The following is a 21,794-nucleotide window of genomic DNA, read 5'->3' as shown; positions in this document are numbered from 1 at the left end:
TATTAGTCCCACAACGGGGAAATTTCACCTCCGCATTTAACCCCTCCATGCAGTGAAACACCACATGCATGCACACTAGGGGGCAGTGAGCACACGTGCCCAGAGCAGTGGGCAGCCCAGTCCACGGTGCCAAGGGAGCAGTTGGGGGTTAGGTGTTTTGCTCAGGGACACTTCAGTCATGTACTGTCCGCTCTGGGGATCGAACCAGCGACCTTCCAGTTACAGGGCGGGTTCTCTAACCTCCAGCCAAAACATTCTTTAATTTTAATGAAGTCAGTGGAACCAGACTTTTCTTTTTGGGCCGTTTCTTTTAGTGCATTCATCGTTGCACTAATAGAAAAATGGAGAAATGAGGTTTTGCGGCAGCAATAAATAAACACAGATACATATATGCAAAAATACATATCACATTGACTACAGGTTAATTAATTTTAATTGATTTATTCATTGGTGACCGGGGTCCTCTCTGTGTGGAGTGTGCATGTTCTCCCCGTGTCTGCGTGGGTTTCCTCCGGGTTCTCCGGTTTCCTCCCACAGTCCAAAGACATGCAGTCAGGCTGTTTGGACGAGCTGAATTGCCCCTGGGTGTGAGTGTGTGTGTGTGTGTGTGTGTGTGTGTGTGTGTGTGTGTGTGAGCGTGTGATTGTGTATGTCTGTCTGTCTGCCCTGCGATGGACTGGCGACCTGTCCAGGGTGTATCCTGCCTTTCGCCCAATGACCGCTGGGATGGGCTCCAGCACCCCCCCGTGACCCTGACGGAGAAGCGGCTTAGACAATGAATGAATGAATGATTTATTCATGCTCAGTAATTTGCATAATAAGGTCTTAGCAAAGTATTTATTGCTCATTATTAACTATTATTATGATTTTCACATATCAAAACTCCTAATAAGTTCTAATACAGGTCATAATGCCCAGTGAATTAACATTTTCAAATGTCTAATTTGGGCTTTATTGAATGATAGAATTAGACCTTAACACCCCGCCCCCATGTGATTTCCTTAAAATAAAGTGAGGCAGGGAAAGATTATAACCGAGATGTTGGATTAAGTTCCTTTCTACTTGGTATCTAGACCCCTCTGTTACAGTAGCCACCTATTCTTCCTTCCTGACGTGCAGCCAGTCACAGCTTTTCTTAAGCTCTGTCCAAACCTTGTTGTCAAATAGCTGAACAAACTTGGGGAAAACATGACTGACCATGTCTGTATGTGTGATCTCACAAAGCCCAGACAGCCTAGCACAGCTCTGAAGTGACAGGGAGAAAGATGCTTCCCACCAATTGAGAACATGGCCAATTTTTCCAGACTCCAAACCCCAGATGGATCTGTTATTGCTGGGAATTGAACTCTAGTAACTCTCTTCTCAGCTGACTGTGCCGCGCGAGAGCCAGTTCAGTTCTCAAGTCAGCTGGAAGTCTGATCACTTTTTGATGACTTGTGGTTTCGTTGCAGGTCCATGGTTCGTGGAAGAGTTGATATTTTTGGTCTTTTTGTTCTACAAACATATATACTGACATTCTGATGGACATGTAGATATACCCTTTAAAACAAGAGAGCTTTTACTGCCACTTTTACGTCTCTAAAGAACCTTTCAGAGGTTTTGTGAAACGGAGATGTCAGTGTGAAGAACTCTTTAAGGTCTGAAGAACCTCAAGTCTGGAAATTATTTATGTAACATTATACCTCATGTTTTCCAGGGGTTCATTTGGAAAATGTTAAAATATATCACGACCATGTTAAATACAGTGTTTTACATTGTTAGACATAAAGGTACTTTGCCGGTACATTTTCCAGTGATCAAGGTACAAACAATGTAAACATTCCCTCAAAGGCACAACACTGGTTTAAAGGTCCAATTGTGTACCTTATGTAAGTTTCTCCCAGTGGAAAATACATTTACGCACCTTTTCACAACGAATGTTTTAAAACAGGACAGTAGAGTAAAAGCCTGGAGGCGAGGCGAGGCGAGGCGAGGCGGGGTGTGTGGAGTCAGGACAGCTTAGAACATCATTTCAGTGGATCATGGTTCAGTTATGTTCCCTGACTGAAGGTACTGAGATGGAGCTTTGAGGGAACCACCCCAGAGACAGGAGGGGAACTGACCCAGTGACAGTTTCATGCCTTTTTTCTTAGAGTGTAGGAGATGTGATTTGGTGAGTTTCTGGGTGGGATAGATGAACAGTTGAGTTGCTCTTTTTCTTTCTTTCTTTCACTCTCTCTCTCTCTCTCTCTCTCTTCCTCTCTCTCTCTCTTCTCTCTCTCTCTCTCTTCTCCTCTCTTCCTCTCTCTCTCTCTTATCTTCTCTCTCTCTCTTCTCTCTCTCTCTTCTCTCTCTCTCTCTCTCTGTCTCTCTCTCTCTTCTCTCTCTCTCTCTTCCTTTTCTCTCTTTCTCTTCTCTCTCTTTCTCTCTCTCCCTCTTCTCTCTCTCTCTCTCTCTCTCTCTCTCCCTCTTCTGTCTCTCTCTCTCTCTCTTCCTCTCTCTCTTCCTTTTCTCTCTCTCTCTTCTCTCTCTCTCTTCTCTCTCTCTCTCTCTCTCTTCTTCTCCCTCTTCTCTCTCTTCTCTCTCTTTCTCTCTCTCCCTCTTCTGTCTCTCTCTCTCTCTCTCTCTCTCTCTCTCTCTCCCTCTTCTGTCTCTCTCTCTCTCTCTCTCTCTCTCTCTCTCTCCCTCTTCTGTCTCTCTCTCTCTCTCTCTCTCTCTCTCTCTCTCTCTCTCTCTCTCTCTCTCTCTGTGAGTTAGGTGCTTGAGATTTTGTTTCTTTTAAAATCAAGTAGCAGAGCTTTCTGCAGTATAAATAGGAGAACTCCACTACTGACATGAAAGCCCACGGAAAAAGTACAGTGCTCAGTTTCTGGTGCTCGAGACTTGAATGATGCAATTACAGCTGATGGGGAAGAGAGAAGCATGTATGCCCCAGTGCCCATATTTTGTGACTAAGGAGTCGATGACCTTGCATCGCTATAACTCGATGAAAGGAGATATTAAATGAAGCGAAGAGGCAGAGAAGGAGTGATGGACTGTGTGATTATATTCTGCACTGCAGTGTTTTACTGATGAGCATATTTAAGGTGTGTTTGTCATGTAACAACTCCCTTTGTGCAGCTCTGAGAAGTAACAGGACCAAAGGGGTTCTTTGGGGTGACAATACACAAGAACTCAATTTCATTTGCTGAGGACTTTTTCAGCGGATGGTTCTTTACAGCTCTGTAAATATCTGTAAATGTGCAAGTGTAAATAACCTCCAAGTAATTTAATGGTTCGATACCTCCCGAAAACTGTTCTTTTTCTGTTTATTGAGAATTCTTCATGGATATTTTAGCACAGAGTTCAGACTTTCTGCTTGTAATCTAGTAATGCTGAGGTCTGAGATCTGGGATGGCCAGTCGGATGCTCTAAGACAGGGGTCGGCACCACACGGCTCCAGAGCAGCTTTTACTGGCCTGTCGTGGCTCCACAGCTGAATCAGATCAGCAGGTAATAATAAAATAATCCTCCTCAACAGTAAAATAAAGCTCTGCTGATCCTTCAACACAGTTTAACAGTAAAAGGTCTTAAACGCTGGTTTTCACTCACTTTCCTCCTGTGGAAATGTGATGTGACAAACGTGATTTGATTTAACGTAAAACTGCTAATTCACCTTTTAACCCTGAAGATCAGCGCAGACTGCTGGTTACCATAGCAACACAGATAACAGTCTCATTTAGCTAAGGCATTTAGACACAAATGGACTTATTTGCATGTATAATCACTCCAGCTGGTTTCCTGATACGTTTAATCTGCAATGAGAAACTGTCAAACACTAAAAAAGCTCAAATGCTGAGAGACGTTTTCCAGGAAACTCTTCTACTCTTGCTGAAAAGATTCCTGCTGGAGATGTGGGAAAAGCAGCTATAGCTGATCTAAAGCTTACAGCGGAGCAAAGTCAGTCTTTTGTTTATATTGTATTTTTAGTCTAAACCTAGTAGTGTAGTATAGCCAACAGGGTAAAATGGATATACAATGTTGTGGATTTCAAGGTGGTTTGATCTTTGTGGAAAAGATTAAATGGCTCTTCTTAGCATTTGGGTCGCGACCCCTGTTCTAAAAATACCAGCACTTTCATTGTTTTTGCTGTCTCTTCTCTCAGTAACAGTGTCTTGACAGCTGGAGTTGGAAGGAGTTTAGTTTTCATCTCTCAGCGATGAAAGATTTGAGAACTGTTGGTCAGATGCTGACAGTTTTGGGCTTTCCTAGTTTTTTTTGGAGTTAACTCCAGTTTTGGAAACTCATGTTTTTCTTGTTTGTTTGTTTTTTTACCTATTTTCCATTGACATGTCCCTTTCTTGAGCAAGTGCATTATCTTATAAGCAAATTGCTTGAAAATATCCCTTGAAAAAGAATAACTTGCTTATAATATTATATAGCCATTCGACTAGAATTTAAATAAACGAAGAGTGCTCTCTGACATACACAAAAGTATATAGTTAACCCTCCTAACCCTTCCAGTGTATCCTTTGCCCAAGACTAGAGCTCAACTGCACACACAGTTATAATCTCCAGACTGAAGCTCTGCTGCAGCTCACCATGCCCTAAAGCCAAGCATTGGCTACTGGGGTACTGTTGGCCTTCTAAGCAGCAGAACTACATTATCTGGAGTTGTGGAGCATAATCGAAGGCAATTTGATGAGTATGAGTGGCGTTTGTGATCCAGAACCAATCATCCAACATCAGTACCTGACCTCACTAATACTATTAGGGCTGAATACAATATTCCCACATCGGATGTAAAGCCTCCCCAGAAGATTTGAGGCTGTTGCCCTGGATTTCAGACTGGAATTGGACCCATATTGTCTCTTTCTAGGTGAATTGGATATATAATTCACACGGAATCATTGCATTCATGTTTGAATCTCAAAAGCCCTGTCAAGCATCTCTCAAAACAGCTCAAAATAAGTCCAGACTGTGTCTCTGGCCCTGAGCAGGGATCTCAAACTGGGCTGTCAAACATTAAGAGAGCTTGAAGAGTAAATGGAGGTAGAGGCTCAGCGGAAGGCCCTGAAGTAAAGGCATTGACAGATGGCGGTGTGCAGCAGGCCAGATTTGCACATGGAAACTCTTAAGACTGAACCATACAAATGATGCCACAGGACCAAAGTCACAACGGGAATCATCGGGGATCAGAGACAGCAGCTGCGATAAGGCAGGAAATAAATTGACACGCACACGTTCGCCAGGCGCAAACAGGAACTCCCATAAATCAAGATGTGCGCTTAATGCAGTGTCATGCAATGCCCCCCTCATAGATGTTGGGATTCTTTTCTTCCTAATGGCAGCGTGGAAGACTCTGGTGTGATAAGTCACCACTGCATTCCCGCAGCTGTCTGACGTGCACTGCACTGGGGCCGAATGTTTCCCTGAGATCACAACGCCGCAGGTCTGCAGCATTCATGACCACATGTCTAGCTCTGAAGGTAAACAAATCCAGAATGTGACATTGCATGAGTTCCAGAGGCGTCTGAGGTCTTTGTGGATGGAAATAATTACATTTCGTTCAATCAGTGATGGGGCGCCATCTATCAAACGGAAGACGTAGCACGGTGATGCAGGCTGCGTGCGTATGGAACGTCTATTTTGGAATCATGTATTTTTGGATTCTGAATGTCAATAGACTAATTGCTGTACTCAGCTAAATGAAGTCTGAGAACATGGTGCTCGCTGGCTCCAAAGCGGTACGTGAGCAGCAGCATAAATAGCCTGTCTAAGTGAATCCTTCTGGGCTGGATTTCTCAGCAATCACACGACACGGTCCCACAATTCTCTTAAAGTGCTATTGACTCTACCCCTGAAACAGCTTGTCCGTAACTGGTCTTTGTTGGCCTTATAAGGAGTTAGTCACAAGGGCACCGATGGTTTTTATAGATGCTGCTCTCTTTTTTCAGATTTTTCCAGAATCTGGAACCAGTCAGATTCAATTCTAGCTTTACTCTTTTTCACAGTGACTAGAAAACGCTTTTGGAGGTCCCTTCGGAGGCAAACCGGATGCTCCACATCGAATAAGATTTTACATTTACATTTATGGCATTTGGCTGACGCTCTTATCCAGAGCGACTTACAACTTGATCATTTTACACAGGGGGGGGCCAAGGTGGTGTTAGGAGTCTTGCCCAAGGACCCTTATTGGTATAGTGTAGTATAGTATAGTATAGATTTGTCAGCAAGATTTGTCTGAAAGTGTTTTTATTGTGTTTGAACGTTAAACATTTATAAGGTAATGTTGTGCTGGTATGAGTGGATCAGACACAGCAGAGTTGCTGGAGTTGTTAAACACTGTGGGTGGACGTTTCTCAGTCCAGCAGTGACACTGAGGTGTTTAATAACTCCAGCAGCACTGCTGTGTCTGATCCACTCAAACCAGCACAACACACACTAAAACACCACCACCAACGCGTCAGTGTTACTGCAGTGCTGAGAATGACCCACCACCCAAACAGCACCTGCTCTGTGAGGGTCCATGGGGGTCCTGACCACTGAAGAACAGGGTAACAGAGTATCAGAGAAACAGATGGACTACAGTCTGTAACTGTAGAACTACAGAGAGCAGCTATACAGTAAGTGGAGCTGATGAAGTGGACAGTGAGTGTAGAAACAAGGAGGTGGTCATGATGCTCCGCCTGATTGGTGTATAGCTATTAACCATCATCACTACAGGATTTTGTTTGTTTTTCTTTGCCGGTTTGTGAGACAGAAAGATGATTCAAGGAACTTGGCTTACAGACCTTGATTAGTGCAGCAGCTTCTTTATCTAATTCCTAAAAGAACTCAAATCACGATCATCTCGTCTGTCACATGTAAATCCATCCAGGTTACTAAGCCGTGCCAGTTGTGCTGTACCGTCTGTAATCACAGCATCATTAGTCTGAGTTAGAAAGGCCCAGAGACAAAACTGTGCAGGATGGAGTTTGATCATCAGTAGGACAGCCTCGAGCTCTTGGCTGCTACATTTTTGCATATGATGGCGTTTCTTAGAAATCTTAGAAAGTTTCTCAGCGGAGTTATTTGATTTATTCCGTTTATTCGTTGTATTTCTTTATTGCTTTGTGTATTCTCTAAAAACCAACTACAGTCTCCCGGATGAAGGACTGTAGACAGCCAAGCCTTCAGACAGACGGAGGGGTAAAAGGAGAAATCCATTAAATTCTGCTGAAATATTAAATAAATATGTCTATATGTTTTTTCCCCACATCCTTCCTTTTTTATCTTGTGAAAAACTGATTAAAGATTTAGCTGAGTCTGGATTTCAGTACATGGAGAGTAGAACTTGCTTAGCCTAGATCCTTTGCCCTTTTTTCTTTTTTTGCATTTGGCCCCCTTCAGCTGTTTGTCCCTTTGTGATCCCTAGGCATCCCAATATCAATCTAATCCATGTGTATCTCAAAAAACATCACTCCACAGTGTAGATCTTCAGTGCATTCAAAGGGAACGAAGACAGTGTGGTTCATGAGATCTTCTCCCCAGTAGTGAGTAGAAATGAAAGAGCTTGGATAGTAACAGTGCTACATGCACATGAACTGTCACTGGGCTGGGAACCTCAATGGTACGTCCTTAGTCAGGGCACGTATTGCACCACGTTCCACTGCAATTATGCATAATTAAGTTGTGTTGACTCAACACTCTCGGTCCTGACTCCAGACTTTTTATTTCATTGTTCTGTTTTAAAACATTAGGTCATGAAAAACTACAAGTATGTATCTTTCACCTGAGAAAAAACCCGTTAGACCTTAAGACTGTTATTGTACCTTTGGGCACATTTATATTGTTTGTTCCTTGTTGAATGAAAAATTTACCTGCATGGTACTTTTTTCTGGTACTTCATTCTGTGGAATATAGTTATTATAAATTAAGTAATATTGGCAACACTTTACACTTTACACTAAGCCCTTCATGAGAAAGTCTTATATAAGTACAGCGTGATTGAAAAAGATTGATCCGATTTCAAAGCACCATATTTTTACCACCGTGAGGCGCCGAGGAACCAATCACACTCCAACTGTAAGAGGGGGTCATAGAGCTTCTGACCGGCTCCTTCAGCCTGAGAGGAGCCGAGACCCCTGAGCAGAACGTTCTGCGTTCTCCACGTCAATAAGAGTGAATCCGTCAGAACTGAGCAGCGGGATTTTCATCAGCAGTGAAGCTCCAGCAGCTCAGAGCGTTCGGCGCTGGTTCCACAGCACTGGATGATCTCCGAAATCCCACTGAAAGAGCCGTGAGAGCGGCGACGCCCGACACGCTCAGTCCAGTCTGGGATGAGTCTGACTGTGGCGTTGATGTCGTCCGTCCAGCTGGAGGAGGTTCAGACTGAGACCTTGTAGAACTACATAATAAACTTTATGCTCATTTACACCGTTTACAGCTCACTGCACTGATCTGTGATGATTTACAGTGAAATCAATTGTTTAGAAATCAGATGAATCTTTTTGAATCTCCCTGTACTTGAATCTCATTCCAACAGGCATCATTTGTCATAAGTACTTCTTTAATGTCAAGCTCACATAACATCAGTGTCAGATAAATGACATTAACATTAGTTTGTCGTGACACTGTCCATGGTGAAACCACACAGACATTGTAGCTCAGTGTCACCTTGATATAACGTTGATAATATGATGCTTGCCGGTATGAGGGAAGGTGTTTTAGCTTTGGGGCGAACCAAATGGTCACATCATGCAAAATGAAGGAGCACCCGAGGGTCCTAATCTGGTTTCATTCGATCATTTCTAGGATTGAGACTGTGTAATATCATCAGTATTATGTCATTGTGATATACAATAATCTACAAAGTCTTTACAAAGTTTTTGCCACGTATGTCATCATTTCACCCAAAGAATTCATTAAAAAAGTTTATGTAGGTTGTCATTGATGATCTTATGTAAGCTATAAGAGCACTGCCCTACAGTAAAGGGCTGGTGTGAAAGTAGATGCCAACCCCGTTGGTAATTGTATAGTAATTATAATACCCTCAGGGAAAAATGCCCGCTATATGGTTACAAACACTCAGATGTGATACTTCGTAGCTGAATGTAAATTATCGTCCAAGCTTAGTGATCACAGTGATGCCTGTTTTGGGAAGAAGCCCCAACGAATTTGGCAGTAGTGACAAACGGAACGGTTCTGAACTCCGTCTGTTATGCAACACCCGTAACATATGGTCTGGCATGCATATTCATATACGATTAGCGCTTTATAACACTTTAGATTAGCGGGAGTGGCGTCTGTTTGGCTTGTTAATTTTGCCGTAGGAAGCTGATCCGTGTACACACTCGCGGCGACTGTACATGCAAATGTGTGGAGGTGAGTCATCATGCCTCACGGGCTCAACTCTGAGCAGTCTTAGGCTGAGAGTGATGGTGATTGAGGCAGGGTCGTTAAGGGTGCTATAGTTAATAGTCTAATTAGCTTTATGGCTCTTGGCGATATTTTTGCACATCTTCATGGGTTGAGAGATGAAATCCATTTCATATCGTGTGGCCCCATTGTTAGAGTAACAAGCAGCAAACAGGGTCTGAGTGAGCTCTTGACACTCGGCTGTGGTATGAACCGTGCATTCGGTCGGGTTATAAATGGACGGTTCCTCAGGTCTTGGAGAACGCTGACATCAAAAGAAGCCTTTATTATTGGACCCTCAAGTTCCCCTCGAGCACACTTTGGGTTTGAGTGCGCTCTCGAGTGCTTCCCCAGCATGGCCACCACCACTCTATTTCTCTCAGTTCCTCAACCTCAAACAGTCCTTGCCGAATGGCAGCGAACTGCAGAAGAGAACGTGAAATCATGAGAATCATGAGAAAATGTCACGCTGAGAGCAATTACTGCTCTAATGAATCAATATGGGGAGTAGCGGAGATGGTTGTAATCCATTTAGCTAGAAACTTTCTCAAGTTTAGCTTTAAACCATTAGCATAATTGTGAATTCACAGTCTTGCCTAATAACCCCAACAGGCTGTATAATTCAACGGAATTTCAAATACAGACCTTGACCTCCACATTTTGCCATTTCAAGCATCCCAACGGGATATTCACCTTAAACCAAATCCTTTTTTTTTTTTTTTAAACCAAGTGCTTCTTTTAAATGGGAACTGAATTAGCATATGCAAAGACAATATTTACACAGCATTATTTATAACCTATTCCACCCTGCCTGGGCGAATGCTGAAAGCTGCGAAATGTGTTTTTCTCATAAAAACTCATCTTTAGAGACTCACACTGTGTGATATGCAGCCTCGAGGAAGAGGTGACCCTGCTGCCAGAGAGTTGGAGATGAGGGAGATAGCGCGATGGGAGCGGGCGAGGGTGTGGATTAGAGCGAGTAAGCAGCTAAGCCGAACAGCGGCCTGGACGAGGGAGCCGCACAAGGGAGCATGTGTGGCGGTGGTGCGCTGCGAGTGGCTGCTCTTTGCCTCTGGTGAGAGCTGTAGTGCTCTGGCAGTGAGTAGGTGGACTCTCATCCTGAGCTTCTTCTCTCAGCACAGTATCTGTGTTTTCATCTATCCTGCTATGAGTTGCTAAGGGTTTCCATGGGAACTAAATGGAAATCACTCAAAAAAAAACCCACAAAAAAACCCACTAAGAAGCGTGATGTAGTCAGACAGTCCATCATATAATGATAGCCAGAGGGGCTCGCTACCAGATGGACATGGCTGAGTTTGTCATGAGCCGCTAGCATCGAAACAGCATCTCCATGGGGTTCTGCAACCAGCGTGGTAACCTGTGGCGAAATGCCCAGAACATGCTTCAGCATTTCGACCACCGAGTCCAGTTTGGTTACTATTTAGAGTTGTGATTAAATCCTCTAAGCACCTGTTGGAGCGTTATGGCTCTCCTGACTCACATAACTACATAGCAGCTCGAATAATATGCATCGAATTCAGTAACAGAGTGAAAAGCTTACAGATTAAAGGATTGGGTTGTGAAGCTGAGCTTGTATCAACCTTCACGTTGTTCAGTAATCACATAAATCACGAGATATGGAAGAAGCCGCTTGGTGGATCTGTTTCTGGTTTGCCAGTGTTCTTTGATGCCATAGATCAGGGTATCTGGAGAGGTAGCGTCCAGCACAGCTTGATGATTTCCATACTGGAATACCTGATTCACCTCAGCTCAGTTAATTGCCATGTTTTGTAGGTGTGTTTGAGCAGTAAAGTCACCAAACTATGAACACCTGATGTAGAGGAACCACTTTTGGCACCTCGAAGAACTTTCTCAGTAGCCATAACATCTATTTCCATATGTTTTGCAGCTCATTTACATTTGGCTGATGCTCTGATCCAGAGTGACTTACAGTTTGGTCATTTTACACAGGCAGGTGAAGGTGGTGTTGGGAGTCTTGCCCAAGGACTCTTATTGGGGTAGTGTAGGGAGCTCACCCAGGGAGGGGATTGAACCCCAGTCTACAGCGTAGAAGGCAGAGGTGTGACCCACTACACCAACCAACCACGCACTCCCTCAGTTAAACTGTGTAATTTATTTTAACCATCTCCATTTTTGTTTTATTTTTATATATCATTTCAATACGCCAGCTATGCTTTACGCTATATGCAAATTTCATGAAGAATGGACTAATAGAAATGCTCCAAAATCACTTGGAATAAAATCTCTTTTCAATTTTCTTATATTGAAAACTAAGTGTTTTTACTTTCTCCTGTGAACTTATTATTTTGGAGATACTTGTTTTTCTTTGGACAGCAGTGATAAGTAAATAGATATGATTTAATGCCAGATACAAACTGGATGTCCATCTTTATAGGTGAGCAAGCAGCTCAACATGTATAAATGTGTTGTTATTGTGTTTAAATGTGCAGTTTTTGGATGTTGTCATCTCTGCCTGTTCACACGTCACTGTGTCACAATATTCCATACACAGTGTCGTAGTTCATCTGATAACAGAGTTACAGGGAAAATCTTTTGTTTCTTCAAATTAATTAAAAAACAAAAAGTCCATTTCCCTTTCATCACTGAAATGGCCACTACAGGGCTGCAGAGAGTCCACAGAACCATTTTTCAAATGTAAACGTGTGCAAAATCTATTTAAAACTTAAAGAACCTTCGCATAACCTATATCTATATGTCCCATACTGGTTCAAGTCAGAGACCATTTATGAACCTATGTTGGTTAAAGTGTTTGTGAAGAATCCTTTTCATCAAGTTCTGAAAATAGCATGCGTGTAACTTTCTGCTGAAATGTCCAAAGACAGAGCAAACAGCTTTTTATGTAGGAAAGAGGTGGATCGAGAAGGAAAGCAGCAGGTCTGCTGTGCAGATGATTATCAGCAGCGACATGGAATAGCAGCGGTTAACCACAAGGCTGAAGGGTCCTAGAGGATGGTGGCGATGCAGGCCTTGTTGCCTTGTTTAAATGCCCCTCCACTGTAATTGGCTTAATTGGATAGTTTAATCTAGCGTGGGCGTGCTTTTATAATGGGTTTTTATATGCCACTGCAGTGCAGCTTGCCTGTGCCAACCGCCTTTACTGCATTTGCATCAACTTGAGCCTGCAATTGACTGGAGCGCAACAACACCACATGGCAAAAATCGCCTGCCTCTCTTGATATGGCTGTCTAGGGTTTTCTAGTTGACATGGCGGCGCACAGAACGACTCGCTCATTCTTTATGTTGTTTTCTCTGGCGCCTTCGCAGTGTGAGCTCAATCTTAAAGCCAGTCCAGGGAGTTTCCTTTTAGCTGTTGGTCATCAGGCACTACTGTAGACTATAATGAGTGGCTACTCTCCTAGAATTCATGGCATATCCGTACACAACATCAGTTTCACGAAGCCCGTTTAGGCAATAAAAGGCCTTTCTTTCTTGTGTTCATTCTTCATCTGACTCCTTTGGCATATTAAGCTGAAAGGCTGAAGTCATGCCACTATTTTTAGCCTAGTCTCTGACCTCCCTTAGGCCATGTAGCACCCAATCAGCACAGAGAATGTGTCAGGGCTGATAGCTATCTCTTAGGCCCCATCTCCTGGTGGACCAAGAAAAAGCATCAAGGCAAGCCCATTGTCTCCACATCACTTTCTTCAGAATGTAGCCGGATGCTACCTGGGTAGCTCTGGAAACGAAAGGCCTCTCAGAAACATCCCTCATCTCAATAATACATTTCTCTGCTGTGGGTATCACCAAAGACTTCAGTGTCCCTTTTAAAGCAGTTACCATGTTTGGGTCCCACTCCATACCTTAGTGATGCATCTTCTAGCCAACCGTGTTGGACAGCTAATCTCTTTTGGATCCCCTTCACCTCAGAATGACCAAGTATGCAGTTTTAGACTCTTAAATACCCTTTGGAACTGCCTTCTGCTGCCATACTTATCCTTTTTAGTCGAGAATGACCATAATGTGTGGATGGATGACATTGGTTTAGATTGGAGAACAAGCTTGGAGGCACAAGGGCACCACTCTATCTCAACTTTCCCGAGTGTCATTCATCCTGATGACCAGCTACATGGTGGTAAGGTCTCAAGAAGCTCTTACAAGTTTAATAAAACAGGACTGGCCATGGTGGATTGTTCATAGGAAACAAACAGCCTTGAATGGTGAGCTACAAAACTGAATGCACTGAACATTAACACAAAAAAGAGAGACAACATTCAGACAACTCCAAGCTATGAACTCCAACAGGGAAGGAAGCTGAATGCTCAATCATGCCCTCCTTTGCATCCCATTCCATCAACAAATAACTGAGCACTTCACCCTTTCATGAAGTGCATTATTAATCTACATTAGATGTGAGGCATGGCAGAATTTCCCCAGTAGCGACATACCTGACAACAGCCTAGTGTGACGCATGCACCTGAATGGCCTCTGGTTTTCAATACCCAAAGACCTGATGAATCATTTGTGGCTCTTTGCTTTGACAGTGAATTCAAGAAAAGAGACATGGATGATTGTAAAGACCAGACCTGGCACTGAACCTGTAGCCCCCCCCTCCATCCCTTGCTGAACCTTAGCCCATTCCCAACTTAAAATCCTTCTATCCCTTCTTCGGAACTGCTTATCGATTTCAGGTCCAAGTTGCATTTACTGAAAAGGAGACTTTCACGACACAAAGAAACAGGGAACATTTTTCACTCGCTAGTTTTGGATGAGCAGATCTTTGCCGAGATCTACCCTTTTGTAATTAAGCTTAAGGCTGAGAGGGAGCATGACTTCTCTCTCTGAACTTGCTGGTCTCCCTGTCTGGGCACCCTTGCGGAATTCACAATGGGCATCCGACTGTCTAAGCATGTTTAAACACATTTAGGAACACTTAATTACAGTCAACTCGATCTGCTTTTGCTGTGCCAACATCGTTAAGCAACAAGCATTGACTAATCCCTTAGCATGGCTGGGATCTAAACAAGAGCCGAGGGACAGGAGGCACTCCGCAGAGGAGAACAGCCCTGTTTGATCGGAGCATTGTGGTCCCCCCCTAGAGGTTAAAGCTGTTGAGTCAGGAGCCAGTAATGAAGTCTTACCTGGGCTGGCGTTTGCTTCAGAATCCATCAGCTGATAAGAGCCCAAGGGATCATAGCCTCCTATTCGGGTGGCCGGCGAGTGGGTTTAGTGGTCGCTGGGGCGGGCAGGTGGATGGGTGGCTTGGCTATGGGGGGTGGGATCACAGACAGCTCCTAGCGGGCAGCCCCACCGAGGGTTTCCAGAGTGCTCCTGTTCACCCGGGTCATTCCAGCTGGCCCCCAGCAGACGCACCGACTCGCAGGCTGTGGGAAGCGACAGGGTCGGAGTCTCCTACATCTCTGGTGGGAGCCTGCCGATAAGGCGCTGGTGCTCGGCCACTGGCTGCAACTTTCCCCCCCTTTTTTTTCCCTCCTCGCAGTGCCTGCATGCGTTTCCCTCCTTCCTCCTTCCAACACGATCCGGCGAGTGTGGCTGCAGCGCAGAGATGAGAGAGGGAGAGGGAGAGAGAGCGAGCTAGGGAGCGGGGAGGGGAGGATAGGGAGGGAGGGAGGGAGAGAGGGAGGGAATGAAGGATACATGGAGAGAGGGAGGGACGCTTCATCCATCGGCATCAATCAGAGGAAGAAGTGAAGGGGAGGGTCTGCAGAGAGACAGTGTGTGCTAGTCATGCTCACATGAAGAGCAGGAAAGCTGAGCAGATGTCCTCGTCGCTCATGCGTGTCTATAGATACAGTGGAGTTATTGGAGGTAATATTGCTTTGATATCACCACAGGCTTACATTCTCTGTGTCTGCACTACCATAGAGACACAGGCACGCGCACGAGCAACGTGTCCTCCTGTGTTTATGATGGTGACAAGCAATCACAATCATAAGGGACGTACCGGAGCCGGCAGCATATTTCCACTATACATTAAATACTGTAAGAACTAGGGCCGTTGTTTGGGGCAATGCAGTGCAAAATGCCATGTTACAGTAGTGTCATTGCTTTTTCTTGTAGTTTAAATACCTGTAACCATGTTACTGTTACTGACTGTAGCCCTTTTTTGGATGAGATTAAATTTACATTTTTATTGGTGCTTCTCTGGAACTTCAGTTCCTTCTGGATTGACCGTGTCTGTGTTTTTCTCCCTCTTCTCCTCAGTGGTCATCTGATACATTTAACCTCAATACTGGGTGGATTTTTTCAGGTAGAAATAGTTTTTTTATCAGCTGCTGCTCATATTCAGTCTTCTAATGCGCATATCCACATTAAACACTTTCCGAATTGCGAAATGTGGATGTTTTGGAAAGCTTTGAACTTCTTACTTGATCTGGGTTGTAGAAATTCACACTGGGGGAGCATCTGCAGAGGAAAAACCCCAAAAAATAATCTATCAATATCACAGGCTACTTTGAAGAGTGATAAATATGGTAAAACTTTATTTGAGGGGTGTTTACATAAAACATTCATAACATCTTACATAAACACTTAGTAGCATGTCAATGAATGTTTAAATCAACATTTACAAAGTATACAGAAGTAAATATATTTTACATGATCTTATTATGGACTGCCATTTCATTTTACTGAGATACTCTTTAAAAGAAAAGACCTATTTTTACATTTTTTTCGGATTTTCAGTAAAACGTCTCATTTCTGGACAGCCAAGATAATTCACACTTAATGGTATATTTCACCTTTACTTAGGGTTTCTTTATTTTAATGAGTTTTTTCTCAAGCGTTTGTTGTTTTCTGTGAAACTTTACTGCATGGACAGTAAATTACTCATAAACATGATACAATCATTCAATTCATGATTGTATCACTATGATGGTGTGTCGAAGCACTTAGTGAGCAAAGCGATGAAACGAGGTCATTTTTATACTGGCTGTCCAGAAAGTGGAGCATTTTACTACTGATATAGTTTTTCAAAACAAAAAAGGAGATTTGAAAAATGTCTCTCAGTAAAATGACACAGAATTTCATATTAATATCATGTAAATGTATCTTTTATGAATTTAAGAAGAATTAGAATTTACAACCATTTGTCACTTTGAAATTAGACCTCCGCATTTAACCCACGCGTGCAGTGAAACACCCACCCACACTAGGGGGCAGTGAGCACACTTGCCCGGAGCGGTGGGCAGCCCTATCCACGGCGCCCAGGGAGCAGTTGGGGGTTAGGTGTCTTGCTCAAGGACACCTCAGTCATGGACTGTCAGCTCTGGGGATCGAACCGGCGACCTCCCGGTCTATGATTGTTGATGTAAACATTCATTAACATATAATGGCGTGTTTATGGAAGATGATATGAATGTCGAAATGATACGAAATCATCAAACCATTTCTTAATACAATCTCATCAACTTTTTATATAAATAGAGCCAATATGATCACGAGATGCAAACATCCAGACTCCCAAAACTCGGGCCTGTAGTGGTTGTGTTGTTTTATCTAGACGTGTGAGTTTTATCATTTTATTTTTTTATTTGTATTTTTTTGTTTGTTTGTTTGTTTTTTACAGACAACCGCTGATCAACTAATCCAATCCGAATAGGGCTTTACAATTTTGATGGCACTTCATTTTACGGAACGCGTAATAACGATGTAATAATGCTTCTAAATGATTTATTCACGATGCGTTAACGTTTATTTATTATGTTGATGCATAGCGAATAAATGATATAGGGCTCTGCTTTAGAACAGATGCTGATTGACTTACTGAGAACTTATTAAGCTCTTTTTAAAGAATATAACTGTGTCTAACACTTCATAATATAAGCCACATCGTAAAATATTAGTGACATTTATAAACTCTTATAAGTTCTAATGCAGTAAAGTAACCTTACACTACCTACAACCTACAGAAATTCAGTTTTCCACATTATTCACTAAGGAGATGAACCAAGGTGATTAATTCATGCTGGATAAAAGTGCTCATTGTGCTTTACTACAACTAATAATGCAATTATTCATGATCACACAACAGACCACCAATTACATCCTAATACAGTCATAATAAAGAAATGTTAATACATAGTGAATAAACCATTTAAATGTTTCTGATAAACCCCCCAATATGTGCTACTTAAAATAAAGTATTATCAGAATTTCATTACTTGCATTAATTTAATGCGCAGTTACAATATAAACTCCCTCTTGTGCCTAATTTGTGCACATATGTGCTACATGACTGAGTATGAGCACAGCAGATGAGCAGGAAGAGGCATAAACGAACCATATGAGTATAAAACTGATGGATAAGCATCTCATTCATAAAGATTTCGATCAACATTTCATTCCTGGAGATTTTTCTTCTAGACACCAGCTCTGGTCCCTTTCTAGTAGCTAGTTTTCAAACAGTATTACAGCTCGTCATAATTGTAGTCAGGCTGGCAGGGACTTGAAGGCAGAGACAACGGCAAGCCTTTAAAATGATCTTTACCTTGTTTGGCTGTTTATTTCTCAATAAACAAATGAAAGGACTTTCGGGGTTTTTGTTGAACAGCTCTGCATGGGCGTTAGAGAGAAACATGGAAGTAAAGGAACGAGTAGTGGGATTTCTCCTGTTTGAGTGATGTAATCAGTCATTAGTGATTAGTAACTAACCCGGCACTGCAGACGACTCTTTCTTGAAAACCTCCAAGCAGTTTGTGGATTTTGCAAAAAGAACATTGTTGGTTCGTGGTTTGGGCCAAATAACCAAGCAGCGACTGCATTAAACACACTGAGAGACCAGAGCTGTGTCACGGTGTTCCCTTTGTTCCTGTGTCGGTTTCTTACTGTGTGCTTGTGCTGTTGTTTTGGTTCCCCGCCTTCCCTGTTAGGATCTTCACCTGTTTGTAGTCCCTGCCAGGTGTTCCCTGTTGTATTGCAGGCATATCAAGCCCTTTGTTTGTCAGCGTTTGTCTGGTCTACTCGTCACTTTGTTATGTCGGTTTGTTTTAAAGTGTTTAAGCTTAGTTGTTTGATCTTTTTGTGTTTGATGTTTCTAATCGTCTGTTTTGTTCAACAAAGTGCGCTCGCAGGTACATCCAGCCTCCCTGCTCACTGCACACATGGCAAGCTGCTTCTATCATTACTGACCTGTTCCCAGCTGCAGGGTAATAATCTATGCTTCTGTGATTTCTGTGATCAGAGCAATGAAATAAAAAGGTGTAAAAATAAATAAATAAATCGCATCGCATTTTTCCTTCCCAGCAACTTGTTTCCTTCAAATGAACTTTTAGCAATAAAAATATTTTAGTTGATCACATAATATTTTCATTTATTTTGGGTTTTTTTTTCTATTAAAAATGTTATGTGACAGATTCTCTGGCTGATAGAGCTGATTGAGCACTTTCCATTTCAAGGACTACTTTTATTTTTATTACTAAAAGTTAGTGTGAAAAAAAAAATACTTCTCTTTCTATAAGAACTGGAACTTGGCAGCGTCCAGTCCAGCTTAACCTCTCCTCTATTCTGTCTGTTTATTATGAGAGGCATGTGAGGGAAATCTGTCTAAATGCACGTGTTAATTTTCAAAACTAAAAGTTCCAACGCGATTTCCGTTACTTTCCAGGTATCAATAAGCAGTTTTTCTGATAGGGTTTGTCTCGTTCACTAAATCTTACTGACAATTTCCATTTCCATGGTGGACATTTAGCAAATCTAATTTGAGTGGACACAGAGCTAATGATGACCAAGCAATGTGGGGCAACATAGTGCCATCTATTAGCCTGGGACCAAAATGAAATAATTAATAATACATTTTTAAAAAAATAAAATAATCAGAAAAGGGGATAAAGTATATCGTGAGAAAAGTATTTTTACTGTCATTATATAGAAAAAGTTTACACTCAATATATTTAGAGCATAAAGGTTAAATGCATGTAAATACAACATACATATACTTTATTTTAACACTGTAAATGTTCATTTACAGAAAAAGAATTGACAAAAACAAATGATCACCTTCATTTTACAGACATTTGCACTCATATTAATAGATGCTATTGTTATTTTTATGGTGAAATAAGGGAGAAACCTAAGGCAGGGGCACAATTTAACACAGACTTTTTATGTTGTTATAGAGGGTCAACCAGCGTGAGCTTCTGGCCACAGCCTCCCACCAAAACTCAGAGTGATTCATCAGCGTTTTAAAGAAATCTGTGGCAAAATGTTTTCAGGACATTTTTTTCAACACTTTTTTTTTGGTTACTGACCTGTTTACATTACAAAATCCAACCTTACATAATCTTAATCGACTTATTACAGCACAGCACTGTTCTGAAGCATTGTGACAAGCTTACAGCCCCTGCTGTGCACTGCGGGGTCAGTTCTCACACAGCATTACAACTAAAGCATCCTTAGTAAACAAAGACAAATAAAGCCAACTTTGTCTTTTTGTTCCAGATGTTTACACAGACTTTCAGAAGAAAATGAGAAAATATCTGAGAACAGGAATCTTGTTCTACCTTATTTGATTATCTTTCAGATGTCAGCGTTTTGATGAAATTGACATTATCAGTTGGTAAATCTGTAGTTTTAGTCTGTAATTTAATGTGTGTGTATCTATTTATTTAGTTTAGTCTTATAGATAGATGACATACGATGCAGTACAGTCGGGTTACTCTTTTTTTGTTTCTTACAACATAAAAGTTGATTAAATGAACTTTGTTTGCACTAATTCATCAGACTTATCAAGCAAGTGTTACAGCTAGCCCTCTCTCTGTCACAGTGGGGTAAATTTGAACATTGCACTTCGCGAAAAATTTTGAGAAATTTATGTTGCTTGTATAAAAACATGATTATTTCAACTTAAACATTTTTAAAATCACTTCAGAAAAACCAAAACGTCCTGTGCCCTGCTCTCCTCTACTGTACGTCAGAATAATCACTTGATCTAATGAAACTGTTGAATTACAGTAAAAAGATTAGAAATGAAATGACTGTAATTTTAAGGACTATAACCATCATTGAGAAACATACCTTTACTGCTCATGGACGGTTTGGTCTGTCACTCCTGCAGCAGGACTTTTACATTTTGTTCAGTCTAGCAAAGTGTCACGAAGAGTTTGAAGGAATGCTTGAGTGAGAGAGTGGAAGGGCGACAGAGAGTGAGCGAGATGGAGGCTGAGCCAGATCCAGGCACACAGCTTATATCGCCCAGGCTGATGAAGGACTGGGGACATTTACAGAGAGTAAGGGGCTGCATACTAAACAGCTCCCTCAGCTCTCCCAGTGAATGAAACCACTCTGCTGTCAATCCAATGATTTGCCTTCTCAGGTTGGGTGAATTGTTGCCAGGGTGACTCTTTCTGGAGAGCGTGTTTACAGATAGCCTCATATAGAGGCTGGAGGAGTGAACGTGATGTGAGCTTGTGTTTTGCAAGCCTGAAGAGCACCAGGCGACCTCCCCACCTTTCGGCTTATTCGTTAGACTGGTGAAGCAGCTAAAAGGCTTGCGTCCCACCTGTCAAGCCTGAAGCCTCTCTCCATTTTGACGGCTTTCAGAGCGTGCACCGTAATGCATTCACTCCCACGGATTCAAGCCAAAGGTACTGCAAGCTTGTGGTAGAATGCGAGATTGCAATCCATCACCCTATTAGACGGTCTGATCAAAATTCAGTATTGCCTTCCGTGCGCGGTCTCATGGTATGACAGACACCCGATCCCATTTACAGCTTCAAAATGTGACATATATTGTGGCTTCAGGTGAATCCGGAGCATATTTCTGGCTGAACGTGCATCGAAGTGCCTCGGCCAGTTAGAGCAGGGAGAAAGGCAAGGGGAAATGGAGGAAGGTGAACACAGCTATTGAGTAATTAGGCGTGAGAGTGGTGGTTAGAAGCGAGTCTGATGTCTGCCGATGCTTAACAGATGTTAATGCTTTCACACGCCTCTGGAAGTCAAGGATGGTATCGATCTCGACAGGTATGAGTTCGGCCTGATGAAACAGAGGCATACAAGTGAAATGCTCAAAACACGGCCTTGCCGGCAGCCACTGGGAGACCGGGCTGCAAATGTAGCTACTTTGATCAGATGATCAAATGCGCCGGCGCCACTCTACCCTACACCAAGCTAACTTCAACATTTCTCTGTGATGTTGTTTAAGGGCCATAATGCCTGTTTAGATCAGTCACTGGTAGGAGATTCCACACACTGGTGTGCTGACTAGGCTCATGATGGCTGTGTAATTTGAGCAAAGTTATCTTGACGTCAGATGGCCACTGCTATGCTGAAAGCTCCAAGGTTGATCATTTCTAGAGGAGAAATTCATATTTTCTTTAAATTTATTATGAATATATACATAAACAAATTATACAACAAATCAAAAATAAAAAACAAAACGCAGTTTAAAATGAAGAATCTTTAAGATGTAAAGAAAGTCATTCATTCTAGAAACTTACTGA

The 21,794-nt window shown here is 42.3% G+C and overlaps 1 protein-coding gene across 3 annotated transcripts in view; it reads right to left on the bottom strand.

Annotated features, from left to right (window-relative positions):
• frmpd3 (FERM and PDZ domain containing 3) overlaps nucleotides 1–20,486 on the bottom strand; it is a 174,416-nt gene extending 153,930 nt beyond the window's left edge. For 2 of the 3 annotated variants that reach the window (XM_037540657.1, XM_037540659.1), the window contains exons 1-2: nucleotides 20,371–20,473; nucleotides 14,478–14,931 (exon numbers count right to left, since the gene is read on the bottom strand). The gene's annotated coding sequence lies outside the window, so the exon portion shown is untranslated. Of the gene's footprint in view, nucleotides 1–14,477; nucleotides 14,932–15,725; nucleotides 15,763–20,370 lie in introns of all 3 variants that reach the window. The other variant, XM_037540658.1, reaches the window with a different exon arrangement.
• Between the last annotated feature and the right edge of the window lie 1,308 nt (nucleotides 20,487–21,794).

The sequence above is a fragment of the Pygocentrus nattereri genome, chromosome 8, assembly GCF_015220715.1.
Source record: "Pygocentrus nattereri isolate fPygNat1 chromosome 8, fPygNat1.pri, whole genome shotgun sequence".
In the NCBI taxonomy this organism is placed as follows: Eukaryota; Metazoa; Chordata; class Actinopteri; order Characiformes; family Serrasalmidae; genus Pygocentrus; species Pygocentrus nattereri.
The sequence above is the reverse complement of the archived record's forward strand: the minus strand, read 5'-3'. Positions and strand labels throughout refer to the sequence as shown.